The following is a 15,469-nucleotide window of genomic DNA, read 5'->3' as shown; positions in this document are numbered from 1 at the left end:
TGTGGGGGCATATATATATATATATATATATATGGCACTGTGGAGGAATATATTATCTGGCACTGTGGGGACTTATATGTATCTGGCACTGTGGGGACATATATGTATCTGGCACTGTGGGGGCATATATGTATTTGGCACTATGGAGGCACCCATTTTTTGGTGTTTTTATATGTATGTGGCACTGTACAGGGGCTTTATTTGTATGTGGCACTGTACAACATGACTAAAAATGGAGGTACAAACGTCAAACCGAAAGGTGTGTGCATAAATATGGGGTGTGGCTTTGTGACAACTATGCGCAGCAGGTGACGTATAAGGGAGGATGTTCCTAGGTGGTTAACGTCCTTACCCCTACTTATTACAGATTGGCAGAGGGAACACACGGCTTGACACCTGTTGTCCGGATTTGTGGAGAAATAATTCCACACCGAAGAGGTGGCTTTTTTGGCATCACAATGGGCTTATTCATCCCACGGACAACAGGTGTCTCCCCCGTCATATTGCCGTATAATTCTCGGAATACTGCCGTATAATTCCTGTGATATTGCCGTATAATTCATGTGATATTGCTGTATAATTCCAGTGATATTGCTGTATAATTCCAGTGGGAATTGTTTGTGTCGCTTGGCTTAGTCATACAGCTACCTCATTGCACCTCTTCTACATCTTTGCATGAGGTGCTGTTTGGGGCCTTTTTTTATATCTGCCCTCCTGTCTGACACTGCAGTGCCACTCCTAGATGGGCCAATTGTTTATGTCGCTTGGCTTAGTCATACACCTACCTCATTTCACCTCTTCTACATCTTTGCATGAGGTGCTGTTTGGGGACTTTTTTTTTTTTTTATATCTGCCCTCCTGTCTGTCACTGCAGTGCCACTCCTAGATGGGCCAATTGTTTGTGTCGCTTGGCTTAGTCATACAGCTACCTCATTGCACCTCTTCTGCATCTTTGCATGAGGTGCTGTCTGTTTGGGGCCTTTTTTTTTATATATCTGCCCTCCTGTCTGCCACTGCAGTGCCACTCCTAGATGGGCCAATTGTTTATGTCGCTTGGCTTAGTCATACACCTACCTCATTTCACCTCTTCTACAGCTTTGCATGAGGTGCTGTTTGGGGACTTTTTTTTTTTTATTTACATCTGCCCTCCTGTCTGTCACTGCAGTGCCACTCCTAGATGGGCCAATTGTTTGTGTCGCTTGGCTTAGTCATACAGCTACCACATTGCACCTCTTCTACATCTTTGCATGAGGTGCTGTTTGGGGACTAGTTTTTGAAAAGTGCCACCCTGTCTGACACTGCAGTACCACTCCTAGATGGGCCAGGTGTTTGTGCCACACACTTGTGTCGCTTGGCTTAGTCATACAGCAACCTCTGTGCACCTCTTTCTCTTCTTTGCATGATGTGCTGTTTGGGGTCTTTTTTATATCTGCCCTCCTGTCTGACACTGCAGTGCCACTCCCAGATGGGCCAGGTGTTTGTGTTGCCCACTTGTGTTGCTTAGCTTAGTCATCCACCAACCTTGGTGCAACCGTTTGGCCTAAAAACAATATTGTGAGGTGTTCAGAATAGACTGGAAATGAGTGGAAATGAATGTTATTGAGGTTAATAATACCATAGGGTCAAAATTACCTCCAAATTCTGTGATTTTAGCATTTTTATGTTTTTTTAAAAAATCATCCAGATCCAAAACCAAAACACGAAAGGGTGGTTTTGGCAAAACCAAGCCAAAACCAAAAGACGAAAGTGGAATTAGAACCAAAACACAAAACACGAAAAGTACTAGCCGCACATCTCTAGTATTGGGGCTGAGTTCACCCCACGAAGGGTGCAGTTGCCACAGCTGAAATGCTCGATCGACCCCTAATACTGAAAGTGTCACATATCAAGTGAGTCCATATAGTCTCCAGGAGTGCTCTAGTCTCATCGCATTGCGACTAAGATATATTTTTGTGTTTAAAAGATGTGAAAAATATGCCAAATGCTAACAGAGTTATGCAGGACCTGGCAGTTCACTTGCTTCAAGCATCTTGCGTTAAGAGATGTGCGGCTGGCACTTTTAGTGTTTTGTGTTTTGGTTTTGGATTCGGTTCCGCGGTCGTGTTTTGGATTCGGACGCGTTTTGGCAAAACCACCATTTCGGATTTTTGTTGGATTCGGAAGTTTTTTTTTTTTATAAACACTCAAAAACTGCTTAAATCATAAAATTTTGGGGTCATTTTGATCCTATAGTATTATTAACCTCAATAACCATAATTTCCACTCATTTCCAGTCTATTCTGAACACATCACACCTCACAATATTATTTTTAGTCCTAAAATTTGCACCGAGGTCGCTGGGTGACTACGTTAAGCAACCCAAGTGGGCGGCACAAACACCTGGCCCATCTAGGAGTGGCACTGCAGTGTCAGACAGGATGGCACTTAAAAAAATAGTCCCCAAACAGCACATGATGCAAAGATAAATAAAAAAAGAGGTGCAAGATGGAATTGTCCCTGGGCCCTCCCACCCACCCTTATGTTGTATAAACAGGACATGCACACTTTAACGAACCCATCATTTCAGCAACAGGGTCTGCCACACGACTGTGGCTGAAATGACTGGTTGGTTTGGGCCCCCACCAAAAAAGAAGCAATCAATCTCTCCTTGCACAAACTGGCTCTACAGAGGCAAGATGTCCACCACATCCTCATCCCCTGATACCTCACCCCTTTCACTGTGTACATCCTCCTCCTCACAGAGTATTAATTTGTCCCCACTTGAATCCACCATCACAGGTCCCTGTGTACTTTCTGGAGGCAATTGCTGGTAAATGTCTCCACGGAGGAATTTATTATAATTAATTTTGATGACCATCATCTTCTCCACATTTTCTGGAAGTAACATCCTACGCCGATCGCTGACAAGGTTACCGGCTGCACTAAATACTCTTTCGTAGTACACACTGGAGGGGGGGGGGGGGGGGCAACTTCTGTAAAATAAAGCCAGTTTGTGCAAGGGCCTCCAAATTGCCTCTTTTTCCTGCCAGTATACGTACGGACTGTCTGACATGCCTACAGTGATGCTGTCACTCATATAATCCTCCACCATTCTTTCAATGGTGACAGAATCATATGCAGTGACAGTAGAAGACAAGCCAGTAATCATTGGCAGGTCCTTCAGTCCGGACCAGATGTCAGCACTTGCTCCTGACTGCCCTGCATCACCGCCAGCGGGTGGTTTTGGAAATGTTATCCTTTTCCTGGCAGCTCCAGTGGCGGTAGAAAATGAAGGAGGAGCTGTTGGCGGGTCACGTTCCGCTTGACTTGACAATTGTCTCACCAGCAGGTCTTTGAACCTCTGCACACTTGTGTCTGCCGGAAAGAGAGATACAACGTAGGCTTTAAGCCTAGGATCGAGCACGGTGGCCAAAATGTAGTGCTCTGATTTCAACAGATTGACCACTACTGAATCCTGGTCAAGCGAATGAAGGGCTTAATCCACAAGTCCCACATGCCTAGCGGAATCGCTCCGTTTTAGCTCCTCCTTCAATCTCTCCAGCTGCTTCTGCAAGAGCCTGATGAGGGGAATGACCTCACTTAGGCTGGCAGTGTCTGAACTGACTTCACGTGTGGCAAGTTCAAAGGGTTGGAGAACCTTGCACAACATGGAAATCATTCTCCACTGCGCTTGAGTCAGGTGCATTCCCCCTCCTTTGCCTATATCGTAGGCAGATGTATAGGCTTGAATGGCCTTTTGCTGCTCCTCCATCCTCTGAAGCATATAGAGGGTTGAATTCCACCTCGTTACCACCTCTTGCTTCAGCTGATGATAGGGCATGTTCATGAGTGTTTGCTGGCGCTCCAGTCTTCGGCACACAGTGGCTGAATGCCGAAAGTGGCCCGCAATTTTTCTGGTCACCGACAGCATCTTCTGCATGCCCCTGTCATTTTTGAGAAAATTATGCACCACCAAATTAATTGTATGTGCAAAACATGGGACGTGCTGGAATTTGCCCAGATGTAAAGCACACACAATATTGGTGGCATTGTCCGATATCACAAATCCCCAGGAGAGTCCAATTGGGGTAAGCCAATCTGTGATAATGTTCCTCAGTTTCCGTAAGAGGTTGTCAGCTGTGTGCCTCTTATGGAAAGCGGTGATACAAAGCGTAGCCTGCCTAGGAACGAGTTGGCGTTTGCGAGATGCTGCTACTGGTGCCGCCGCTGTTGTTGCTGCGGGAGGCAATACGTCTACCCAGTGGGCTTTCACAGTCATATAGTCCTTAGTCTGCCCTGCTCCACTTGTCCACATGTCCGTGGTTAAGAGGACAGTGGGTACAACTGCATTTTTTAGGACACTGAGTACACTTTTTCTGATGTCTGTGTATATTCTCGGTATCGCCTGTCTAGAGAAGTGGAACCTAGATGGGATTTGGTACCGGGGACACACTACCTCAATCAATTCTCTAAGTCTCTGTGAACTAACGATGGATACCGGATGCACGTCAAACACCAAAATAGTTGGCAAGGCCTGAGTTATCCGCTTTGCAACAGGATGACTGCTGTCATATTTCATCTTCCTCGCAAAGGACTGTTGGACAGTCAATTGCTTACTGGAAGTAGTACAAGTGGTCTTCCGACTTCCCCTCTGGGGTGACGATCGACTCCCAGCAGCAACAACAGCAGCGCCAGCAGCAACAGCAGCAGTAGGCGTTACACTCAAGGATCCATCGGAGGAATCCCAGTTAGGAGAGGACTCATCAGACTTGCCAGTGACATAGCCTGCAGGACTATTGGCGTTCCTGTCTTAGGAGAAAATTGACATTGAGGGAGTTGGTGGTGTGGTTTGCAGGAGCTTGGGTACAAGAGGAAGAAGGGATTTAGTTGTCAGTGAACTGCTTCCGCTGTCTCCCAAAGTTTTTGAACTTGTCAATGACTTCTGATGAATGCGCTCCAGGTGACGTATAAGGGAGAATGTTCCTAGGTGGTTAACGTCCTTACCCCTACTTATTACAGCTTGACAAAGGCAACACACAGCTTGACACCTGTTGTCCGCATTTCATGTTGATATAATTCCACACCGAAGAGGTGATTTTTTTTGTATTTTGACCAGGCATGTCAATGGCCATATTCATCCCACGGACAACAGGTGTCTCCCCGGGTGCCTGACTTAAACAAACCACCTCACCATCAGAATCCTCCTCGTCTATTTCCTCCTCAGCGCCAGCAACACCCATATCCTCATCCTGGTGTACTTCAACAGTGACATCTTCAATTTGAATATCAGGAACTGGACTGTGGGTGCTCCTTCCAGCACCTGCAGGGAGCGTGCAAATGGTGGAAGGAGCCACCTCTTCTCATCCAGTGTTGGGAAGGTCAGGCATCACAACCGACACAATTGGACTCTCCTTGGGGATTTGTGATTTAGAAGAACGCACAGTTCTTTGCTGTGCTTTTGCCAGCTTAACTCTTTTCATTTTTCTAGCGGGAGGATGAGTGCTTCCATCGTCATGTGAAGCTGAACCACTAGTCATGAGGAACATAGGAGAGGGCCTTAGCCGTTCCTTGCCACTCCGTGTCGTAAATGGCATATTGGCAAGTTTACGCTTCTCCTCAGACGATTTTAATTTAGATTTTTGGGTCATTTTACTGAACTTTTGCTTTTTGGATTTTACATGCTCTCTACTATGACATTGGGCATCGGCCTTGGCAGACGACATTGATGGCATTGAATCGTCTCTGCCATGACTAGTGGCAGCAGCTTCAGCACTAGGTGGAAGTGGATCTTGATCTTTCCCTATTTTACCCTCCAAATTTTTGTTCTCCATTTTTTAATGTGTGGAATTATATGCCAGTAATATATCTGGAATTAGACAGCAGTAATGTCTGGAATTAGATACCACTAGATAGATACCAGATACCACTGTGACTGGAATGATGATGACCTATGCACAGTGAGAGAACACTTCCACAGCACCCTACAGCAGCAAGATGCAGCACAAGACACTGGACTAGTATATTAGTAATGTACTGTAGTATTACTGAGCACCACAATGCAGCACAAGACAATGAGCAGTGATACTGAGCACTGATGATGATACTACTGAGAAGAACTGACACTGAGCAGCAAGATGCAGCACAAGACACCTGACTAGTATATTAGTAATGTACTGTAGTATTACTGAGCACCACAATGCAGCACAAGACAATGAGCAGTGATATTGAGCACTGATGATGATACTACTGAGAACTGACACTGAGCAGCAAGATGCAGCACAAGACACTGGACTAGTATATTAGTAATGTACTGTAGTATTACTGAGCACCACAATGCAGCACAAGACAATGAGCAGTGATACTGAGCACTGATGATGATACTACTGATAAGAACTGACACTGAGCAGCAAGATGCAGCACAAGACACTGGACTAGTATACTAGTAATGTACTGTAGTATTACTGAGCACCACATTGCAGCACAAGACAGTGAGCAGTGATACTGAGCACTGATGATAATACTACTGAGAACTGACACTGAGCAGCAAGATGCAGCACAAGAGACTGGACTAATATTTTAGTAATGTACTGTAGTATTACTGAGCACCACAATGCAGCACAAGACAATGAGCAGTGATACTGAGCACTGATGATGATACTACTGAGAAGAACTGACACTGAGCAGCAAGATGCAGCACAAGACACTGGACTATTATAGATGCAGCACAAGACACTGGACTAGTATATTAGTAATGTACTGTAGTATTACTGAGCACCACAATGCAGCACAAGACAATGAGCAGTGATACTGAGCACTGATGATGATACTAATGAGAACTGACACTGAGCAGCAAGATGTAGCACAAGAGAGACACTGTACTTGTATTACTGAGCAGCAATAAGCATTGATACTGAGCACTGATACTGAGCAGTGATATTGAGATTTGCCACTGTGAGAAGTAGCCACGTCCTCTCTGCTCTCTCTACAATGCACAAGTGAAAATGGCGGCGACGCTCGGCTCTTTATATGGAATCCGAATCTTGCGAGAATCCGACAGTGGGATGATGACGTTTTGCCTCGTTCGGGTTTTCCAAGTCAGGCGGGAAGAACCGAGCCTGCCTCGGACCCGTGTAATACACGTGGAGTTCGGGGTGGTTCGGTTCTCGGAGAACCGAATCCGCTCATCTCTACTTGCGTTACATGGTGTGTTGAGGTTAGATGTATGGGGATACATCTGCACATTCATAATGTCAACACTGACGGAATGTTGACATGACAGAATGGCACCTCCTGTGAATGTCAACATTTTGAATGACACTGCACTTTTGCCAGTGATAGTATTTGCTCCCAGTGTACAGTAGTGTCCTGGTTTCTGTGCGGTAAATTTATTTTTCTTGTCTCCTGATACAGTTGCTATGTTTCCTGGTTCTGTTCCTGGTTACAACTACCATACCTGGTTTTGATTCCTGGCAGGGCCTACCATAATTCTTGTCAGGCTTCTGGCTGGCCATTCTTGCACCCATTTTTCTGTTTCCACTTTGGGTTCCAGGTGCTCAGAATCCATTCCTGGTTGAGTTGGAGGTGTTCTATATTGCTGCGTCTCCAGAGCTCTTTCCCTTCATGTTTATTTACCCTGTTGGTTGACAATTGGTGGTATCAGAGGCTGAGTAAGACCGTTGCCATAGGCAAGATCCTGGTTTGGAGCCTTCACCCAATCTGTTCATACAATGAATACCTTTTCTAAATCTGAAAACTGGGTTTTTACCACATTTTCCCAATAGTGCATCCCACCCAGAGAGAGAGAGAGAGAGAGAGAGAGAGAGAGAGAGAGAGAGAGAGAGAAAATGTGACAGAGTATGTGTATATTGGAAAATAGTAATGTGTGAAGCAACCCTTTATTCTTTAATTTTCTGATTATACTTAATAAATATATTACAAAAACTAAATGAAGTAGTAACTTGTGTGTGTGCCTCATTTGTACATGGAGTTTAACTGTATTGCCATGCAAATAAGGTGGAAAGGGGAGCAACAATGTGGCAAACAGAGCAGATGGGGAAAGTTCAATAAAGTGGGAAAAGGGAGTAGAGATGGGGGTAAAACAGAGAAGACAGCTAAAGGGGCACAGAAACAGAGGCAAAACTGAGCAGATAGGAAATGGGTAGCAGAGACAGAGATCAAAACAGAGCAGATGGGAAAACAGCAGCAGTTATGGGGTGAAAAAGAGCAGAAAGGGGGCAGGAACTGAGGGATAAACCTGGCAGATCGGAAAAAGGCAACAGCTACAAGGGCAAACAGAGCAAATGGAGAAAAGGCAGAAGCAATGGGCGACAAACAGAGCAGACAATACAGAGGAGCAGGGGCAAGAGATTTTTGATTGAAAAAGCAGTCTTTATTTGCATAAAGATAGCAAAAAACATACATAGACATTACATACATGAGTACTGTATTGCAGCACAGCTAAAACACAATACAAATGCATACGGTATAGTACATGTCAAAAACTACAGCATAAGGTAAACATACACTATAAATCATGTCATGTACTATGCATATAAACTTTACACAATACAACAGTTAATAAGGCTATGGGTGTGGAGGGTAAGGGGTTGAGGGAGGGGTAATCACAAGCCAGAAACTTTATTGAAAGACAGACACATAAGGGAAGGGTGAATAAATAGAAAGACATCAATAAAACAACAGACTTTGTGAATGGGGGAAAGGGTCCCAAGTCTCATTAAACAGTACAAACAAGGGAAGAGGGGCAGAATAAGTAGAGTTTAGTCCTCTTCTTCCTCAGGACTGTCCATGATGGAATAGTCTCTAAGCAGGCTGTGAATCAGCCTGCAACAGTCTTGGATGGACATCCTCTCCCTCCTCAGTGTAAGACAATTCCTGCCAAGCCACAAAGTGTCCTTAACACAGTTCATAAGGCACCAGGCCTCCTGGATTGCCAATTCTGATGAAGCCGCTGAGCCCGGAGGGAGGCGGGGAAACGCGTCAACTACTCATTTAAATTGCTATATATACCACTATCCGGAGGTTTCGACAACCAACACGTACACTCCAGCAGGTTGTAGTTGGAATTCTTCACCTTTTCTTATGATCCCCCAGAGATGACTGCACGATAAAGGTTGAAAGCACCAGCAGCCGGGGAGGACATTCTGGGTGAAATAATCCATACACAGGAGTGGTGAGACCGCACTGCATAAATGTCTGGCCAGACACGCTTTTAGAGGGAGCATTGGCTCAAATTATTAACAGGCTGTGGCTATATAAAGCGCATATACCCGCATTCTATGTGAGGAATAACTTTATTTCATCATTTTTTCATCAAAGTGACTGTTATATAGCCCCACAGAAAAGAACATTGTGTGTATCATTCAGCCTCAGTAAATATTGGATAAGTTACATTTTAACCATTACAATAGGTGTTAAGAAATTCTAAGTGGATATAGAGTAACTTGTTACAATATATGTTACATCCAGTTCATATGTGAAATAATCATTGTAAAGGTATATTGACCGGCCGGTGGTATAAATTGCATATTTTATATATATATATATATATATGTTTTTTAATAAAAAAGACCCTAATAAATTCTAATCCATATGCGCTGTAACATTAGTTTTTTTTTTTTTGTCTCCTGGATTGCCCCCTAAGTGTGGGTGAATAGTCCATAAAGTACCGAATGGTACATAGAACAGTTCCTTGGCACATAGTATTTAAGTTCATGTTCCAGTGCATCTAACAACAACTGTGTGTAGGTACAGTCCCAAAACAGGTGCATAGGTGTTTTGCTCATGTATAATGCACCAGGGGCAATGTATGTACTGGCACAGGTTCCGGGAGTGCATTAATGAACTTAGAGGCAGACTCCCTTGAATGGCCATCCATGACAGGTATCTGTGTCTATTTGTGAGCCTCTTGAAGGCCACATTCTCCCAGAGCAGTTTGGAAGTTGCTGAATGGAGCCCTGGAATAGATTTCATCAGGGGCTGGTTGGCAACTTTTAGCCTGGGGGACAAGTCCAGGGCACTGGCCCATAAGTAGTGGCGCCATCTTAAATGGAGTTTTCTTTGTTTAAAAAATATATATTAATTTAAAAAAAATTAGGCCTGGTGTAAATTATCCCAAAGATACTTTACTATAAATTTGTCAGTGCGGCCGCAGCTTCAGCAGAGCTGTGTAGTGCAGGGGTGGCCAACCAGTCAGTGGCAAAAAGCCAGAAAAGATCTGTAGTCAAGGGTAAGAGCCATATCATGTGCGCGCCAAAGGCGCGCGAGCAAAAATGGGGGCGTGGCATAGTTGTCATAAAAAAATGGGTGCCTCCATATTGCCAAATACATACATGTCCCCACAGTGCCAGATACATATATGTCCCCACAATGCCAGATACATATATTCCTCCACAGTGCCAGATACATATATTCCTCCACAGTGCCATATATATATATATATATATATATATGCCCCCACAGTGCCAGATACATATGTCCCCATAGTGCCAGATATGCCCCCACTGTCAGATACACATCTCCATAGTGCCAGATATGTCCCCACTGCCAGATACACATCTCCCCAGTGCCAGATATGCCCCAGTGTAAGATACACATGTCCCCTCCAGTGCCAGATATGCCCCCAATGCAAGATACACATGTCCCCCCAGTGCCAGATATGCCCACAGTGCCAGATATGCCCACAGTGCCAGATACACATGTCCCCCAGTGCCAGATATGCCGCCAGTGACAAATATGTCCCCAGTGCCAGATATGCCCCCACTGCTAGCTACACGTCTCCCCAGTGCCAGATATGCCCCCACTAACTACCAGAAACACATCCCCCAGTGCCAGATACACATGTCCCCCCAGTGCCAGATATGCCCCCAGTGCCAAATATGCCCCCACTGTCAGCTACACATCTCCCCAGTGCCAGATATGCCCCCACTGCCAGCTACATATCTCCGTAGGGGTGGTCTTCAGTATGCCGGCTGTCGGGATCCCGGCGCACAGTATACCGGCGCCGGGATCCCGACAGCCGGCATACCGACACTTATTCTCCCTCATGGGGGTCCACGACCCCTCTGGAGGGAGAATAAAATAGCGATGCGCGCCACCGTGCCCGCAAGGGGCTCATTTGCGCTCGCCACACTTTCGGTATGCCGGCGGTCGGACTCCCGGCGCCGGTATGCTGGTCGCCGGGAGCCCGACCGCCGGCATACCATACTACACCCCTCCCCAGTGCCAGATATGCCCCAGTGCTAGATGCACGTCCCCCCAGTGCCAGATATGCCCCCAGTGCCAGAAACACATGTCCCACCAGTGCCAGATATGCCCCCAGTGCCAGATACACGTTCCCCCAGTGCCAGATATGCCCCCAGTGGCAGAAACACATATCCCCCAATGCCAGATATGTCCCCAGTGCCAGACATGCTCCCAGTGCCAGATACACGTCCCCCCAGTGCCAAATATGCCCCAGTGTAAGATACACATGTCCCCACACTGCGACCCCTCAAGTGCTGCTCACCGCCGCGCTGCTGCTCTGCTCAGTCTGCTGCTTGTGAGGGGAGGAGAGCGCAGTGTGCGCCTCTCCTGCCCCTCAGTCTCCACTCTCCGGCGGTGTTGATTCTCTCTAATTAGTTGCCGGTCCTTGAGGCAATCAGAGTTCGCGGACCGGCAGCTAAGACTCCTGATTGGCTGCCGGTACGCGGGCTCTGATTGGCTCACGGGCTGGCACTGGGCACTGCAGACTAGGGCAGTGGGAGGTGAAGCAGGTGCTTATGAGCCGCATGCGGTGACAGGAAGAGCTGCATGCGGCTCGAGAGCCACGGGTTGGCCAACGCTGGTGTAGTGGAAGGTGGTGGACGGCCCGTGACCCTTGGCAGTAGAGTGGCCCGGGGGGCACATGGCACCCTGCCCCCTGGGTCAGCCCGCCTCTGGGTTCCATAACGTCATTTGCTCTGCTTAGCTTATGGATAGTCTTAGGTTTCCACAAGTCAGGTTTATCTCTCTCAGTTTGTGCTCACTCACAAACTTGGATACATTCAGGTAGAACCAAGGAGTGTTCCAGTTGTAAGGGATGGAGCTGTCCCATTTGTCCAGGCGAGGACCCTCCAAAGGGGTAGGAGGAAGAAACTGCAGAGTCTTTAAAGTTCTCGCACAAAGTCCTGCGGATACAGTTACACATAAAGAAGGATCGCAGCATGGTGGGGATGTCTGGTATTCCCTTTCTACCTTTGAGGGACTCCTTGTACATAACTGACCACAGGAGATACCATAAGAAAAGGGATTAATGATCTCAGCATCTCCAAAATAGTGGATACTGGGGTACTGGGGTGTGCTATGAGTTGCCGGTGGCCGTGTTCTCGACAGCCAGCTTACCGGCGCCGGGATCCCGACCGCCAGCTTGCCAACAGCGGGTTGAGTGCAAATGAGCCCCTTGCGGACTCGCTGCACTCACCACGCTGCGGGCACAGTGGCACGCTAAGCGTGCCATGCTATCTATTCTCCCTTCAGGGGGGTCGTGGATCCCCAAGAGGGAGAAAAGGTGTCGGTATGCTGGTTGTCAGGATTCCAGCGCCGGTATTCTATGCGCCGGGATCCCAACAACTGGTATACTGAATACCACCCGGGGTACTGTGCCATGTCTCAGAGGGCTTCCAGCTCATGGTGAGCACAGAAATCATGAGGATTACTCTATAGATGACAAGAAATGACCTGCACACAACAGTGCAGACTACTATGATCTGGATCCTGAAGTACTGTAGGAAAAAAAAAGAGAGTCGATAAGAAGTATCGTTGAAAGAAGAGTGCACTACTGTGCAGACTGCAGTCTACCTGTTCTCCAGGGAAGTTTCATGCCCTATCCCAGGATGGCTGCAGAGATCTCTACTGAGATTGCGTAATGCCATCTAGAACTTTAGTGTGTAGTGTGACATGATGGGAGACTGAAGCCTCCTACTTAGCTCCTGTGAGACACCTAATTAATACCTGCTATAAATCTGTTCCAGCATCCCTGAACTGCTACCGATTTGCAGCATACACTTACTGGCTGGTGAGCTGTATGAAACCCAGGGCTGTTTCTAGAACCTTTGGCTCCCAGTGCGACGCAGTGGCGTAACTACTGCCCCCGCAGTCCTCGCGGTGGCTTGGGGGCGAGGGGCTGCGGGGGCGCCACTGATTACAGCAGACTGACATGCGGACGAACGTCCGCATGTCAGTCTGCTTTATTGGAGGGACACGGCGGGCGCAGCGTGTGCCTCTCCTGTGTCCCTCCTGAGTCCTGCATCATCTCCGGCGGCCCGCGGGTCTAATAGGGGGAAGTGCCGTCCGTGAGCCAATTAGAGCTCACGGACGGCACTTCCCCCTATCAGACCCGCGGCCGCCGGAGATGATGCAGGACTCAGGAGGGACACAGGAGAGGCACACGCTGCGCCCGCCGTGTCCCTCCAAGTTCTCCAACAAGCGGCGGCTGCACTGCGGCATATCTGTCACGGGGGGGGGGGAGAGAGGAGAGGGTGTCTGGCACCGGGGAATATATGGCCATTGGGGGGGGGATGTCAGGCACTAGGGGGGATATCCGGCACTGGGGCATATATGACACTGTGGGGGGGGGGGGGCGGGGGATATCTGGCACTAGGGCATATCTGGCACTGGGGGGGATGTCTGGCACTGGGGGAATATCTGGCACTGGGGGCATATGTGGCACTGGGGGGGAATATATGGCACTGGCGGCATATCTGGCATGGGGGGAATATCTGGCACTGGGGGCATATGTGGCACTGGGGGGTAATATCTGGCACTGGGGGCATATCTGGCACTGGGGGGGTATATGTGTACCTGGCACATGGGGGGGGGGGGGGCTATATTTGGCACCGGGGGCATGTGAGTACCTGGCACCGTGGGGAAATATCTGGCACTGGGGACATATGTGGCACTGGGAGCACAGCCCTAGCAACAAGGACTACCTCCTAGCAACGAGCATGACACCCAGTGCATGAAACACCTGACAACGAGCATGACACCCAGTGCATGAAACACCTGGCAACGAGCATGACACCCAGTGCATGAAACCCCTGACAACGAGAAGGTAATTGAAAAGTAATTAGAAGCCTTACTGTAGGACTTAATGTGTAATGGGCATTACGGTGTGTGGCATAATGTATCACGGACATTGTGGTGTGTGTCATAATGTGTCACAGGCATTACGGTGTATGGTATACTATATCGCGGGCATTGTGATATGTGGTATAATGTCTCAGGGTCATTGCAGTGTGTGGCATAATGTATCACGGACATTGCGGTGTGTGTCATAATGTGTCAGGCATTACGGTGTGTGGTATACTATATCACGGGCATTGTGGTATGTGGTATAATGTCTCAGGGTCATTGCAGTGTGGCATAATACATAACGGGCATTGCGGTGTGTGGCATAGGGTATAACGGGCAGGGCATTGCGGTATGTGTCACAGGCATTACGGTGTATGGTATACTATATCACGGGCATTGTGGTATAATGTCTCAAGGTCATTGCGGTGTGTGTCATAATGTGTCACAGGCATTGTATGTGCTATAATGTATCAGGGGCATTGCAGTGTGTAGCATAATGTATAACGGGCATTGCGATTCCTGTCATAATGTGTCGGGGGCATTACGGTGTGTGGCATAATGTGTCGGGGGCATTACAGTGTGTGCATATTGTGTCATGTGCATTGTTGTGTGCGGCATAATGTCTAAGGGCCATTGCAGTATGTGGCATAATGTATACTGGGCATTACTATAAGGAGGAAAAATGACAAATAATGTAAGGGGCATGAATCAGGATTATTTTTCTTTCCTGTGGTGGCTAACGTCTGGGCGTGCAGGTTGCAAAACTGGGGTATAAGGTAGTCTTTTCCTGCAATACCACGCCCCTTTACGAGAAACCACGCCCATTCCAACAAAACCACGCCCCTTTTTTTGCAGCGCGCGCCTTCGGCGCGCGCATATTTGTCCCTTTCTTGCTCCCAGTTATGCGGCGGGGGGGGGGGGGGGCGCCAAAAATTTTTTGGCTTGGGGGAGAAAAATTTCTAGTTACGCCACTGAGTGCGAGCATTCATAAAATGCGCCCTCCCCATAGACTTAAAAAAAAAATCCCCCCATAGACATATAAAAAAACCTATTTTGCACACACACACACACACAGCTAGGGGGCGTGGCCTCAATAAAATGGGCATGGCCTTACAGGAAAAGACTACCTTACACCCCAGTTTGCATGTGCTTAGTAATTTAACTAAGAACTTAGTAGATTTACACAAGCTCGAGCAAAGCTTTTTCAATGCTCGAGTGATCGTAGTGTGATTGACAGGAAGTGGGTGTTTCTGGGCGGCAACTCAGCATTTTCACTGCGTTTGCTAAAAAACGCATGCGTGACAAGGAAAAACGCGGGAGTGGCTGGAGAAACGGGGGAGTGGCTGGCCGAACGCAGGGCGTGTTTGTGACGTCAAACCAGGAA

This window comes from Pseudophryne corroboree, chromosome 8 (assembly GCF_028390025.1).
Source record: "Pseudophryne corroboree isolate aPseCor3 chromosome 8, aPseCor3.hap2, whole genome shotgun sequence".
NCBI classification, from domain to species: Eukaryota; Metazoa; Chordata; class Amphibia; order Anura; family Myobatrachidae; genus Pseudophryne; species Pseudophryne corroboree.
This window is presented reverse-complemented; position numbering follows the sequence as displayed.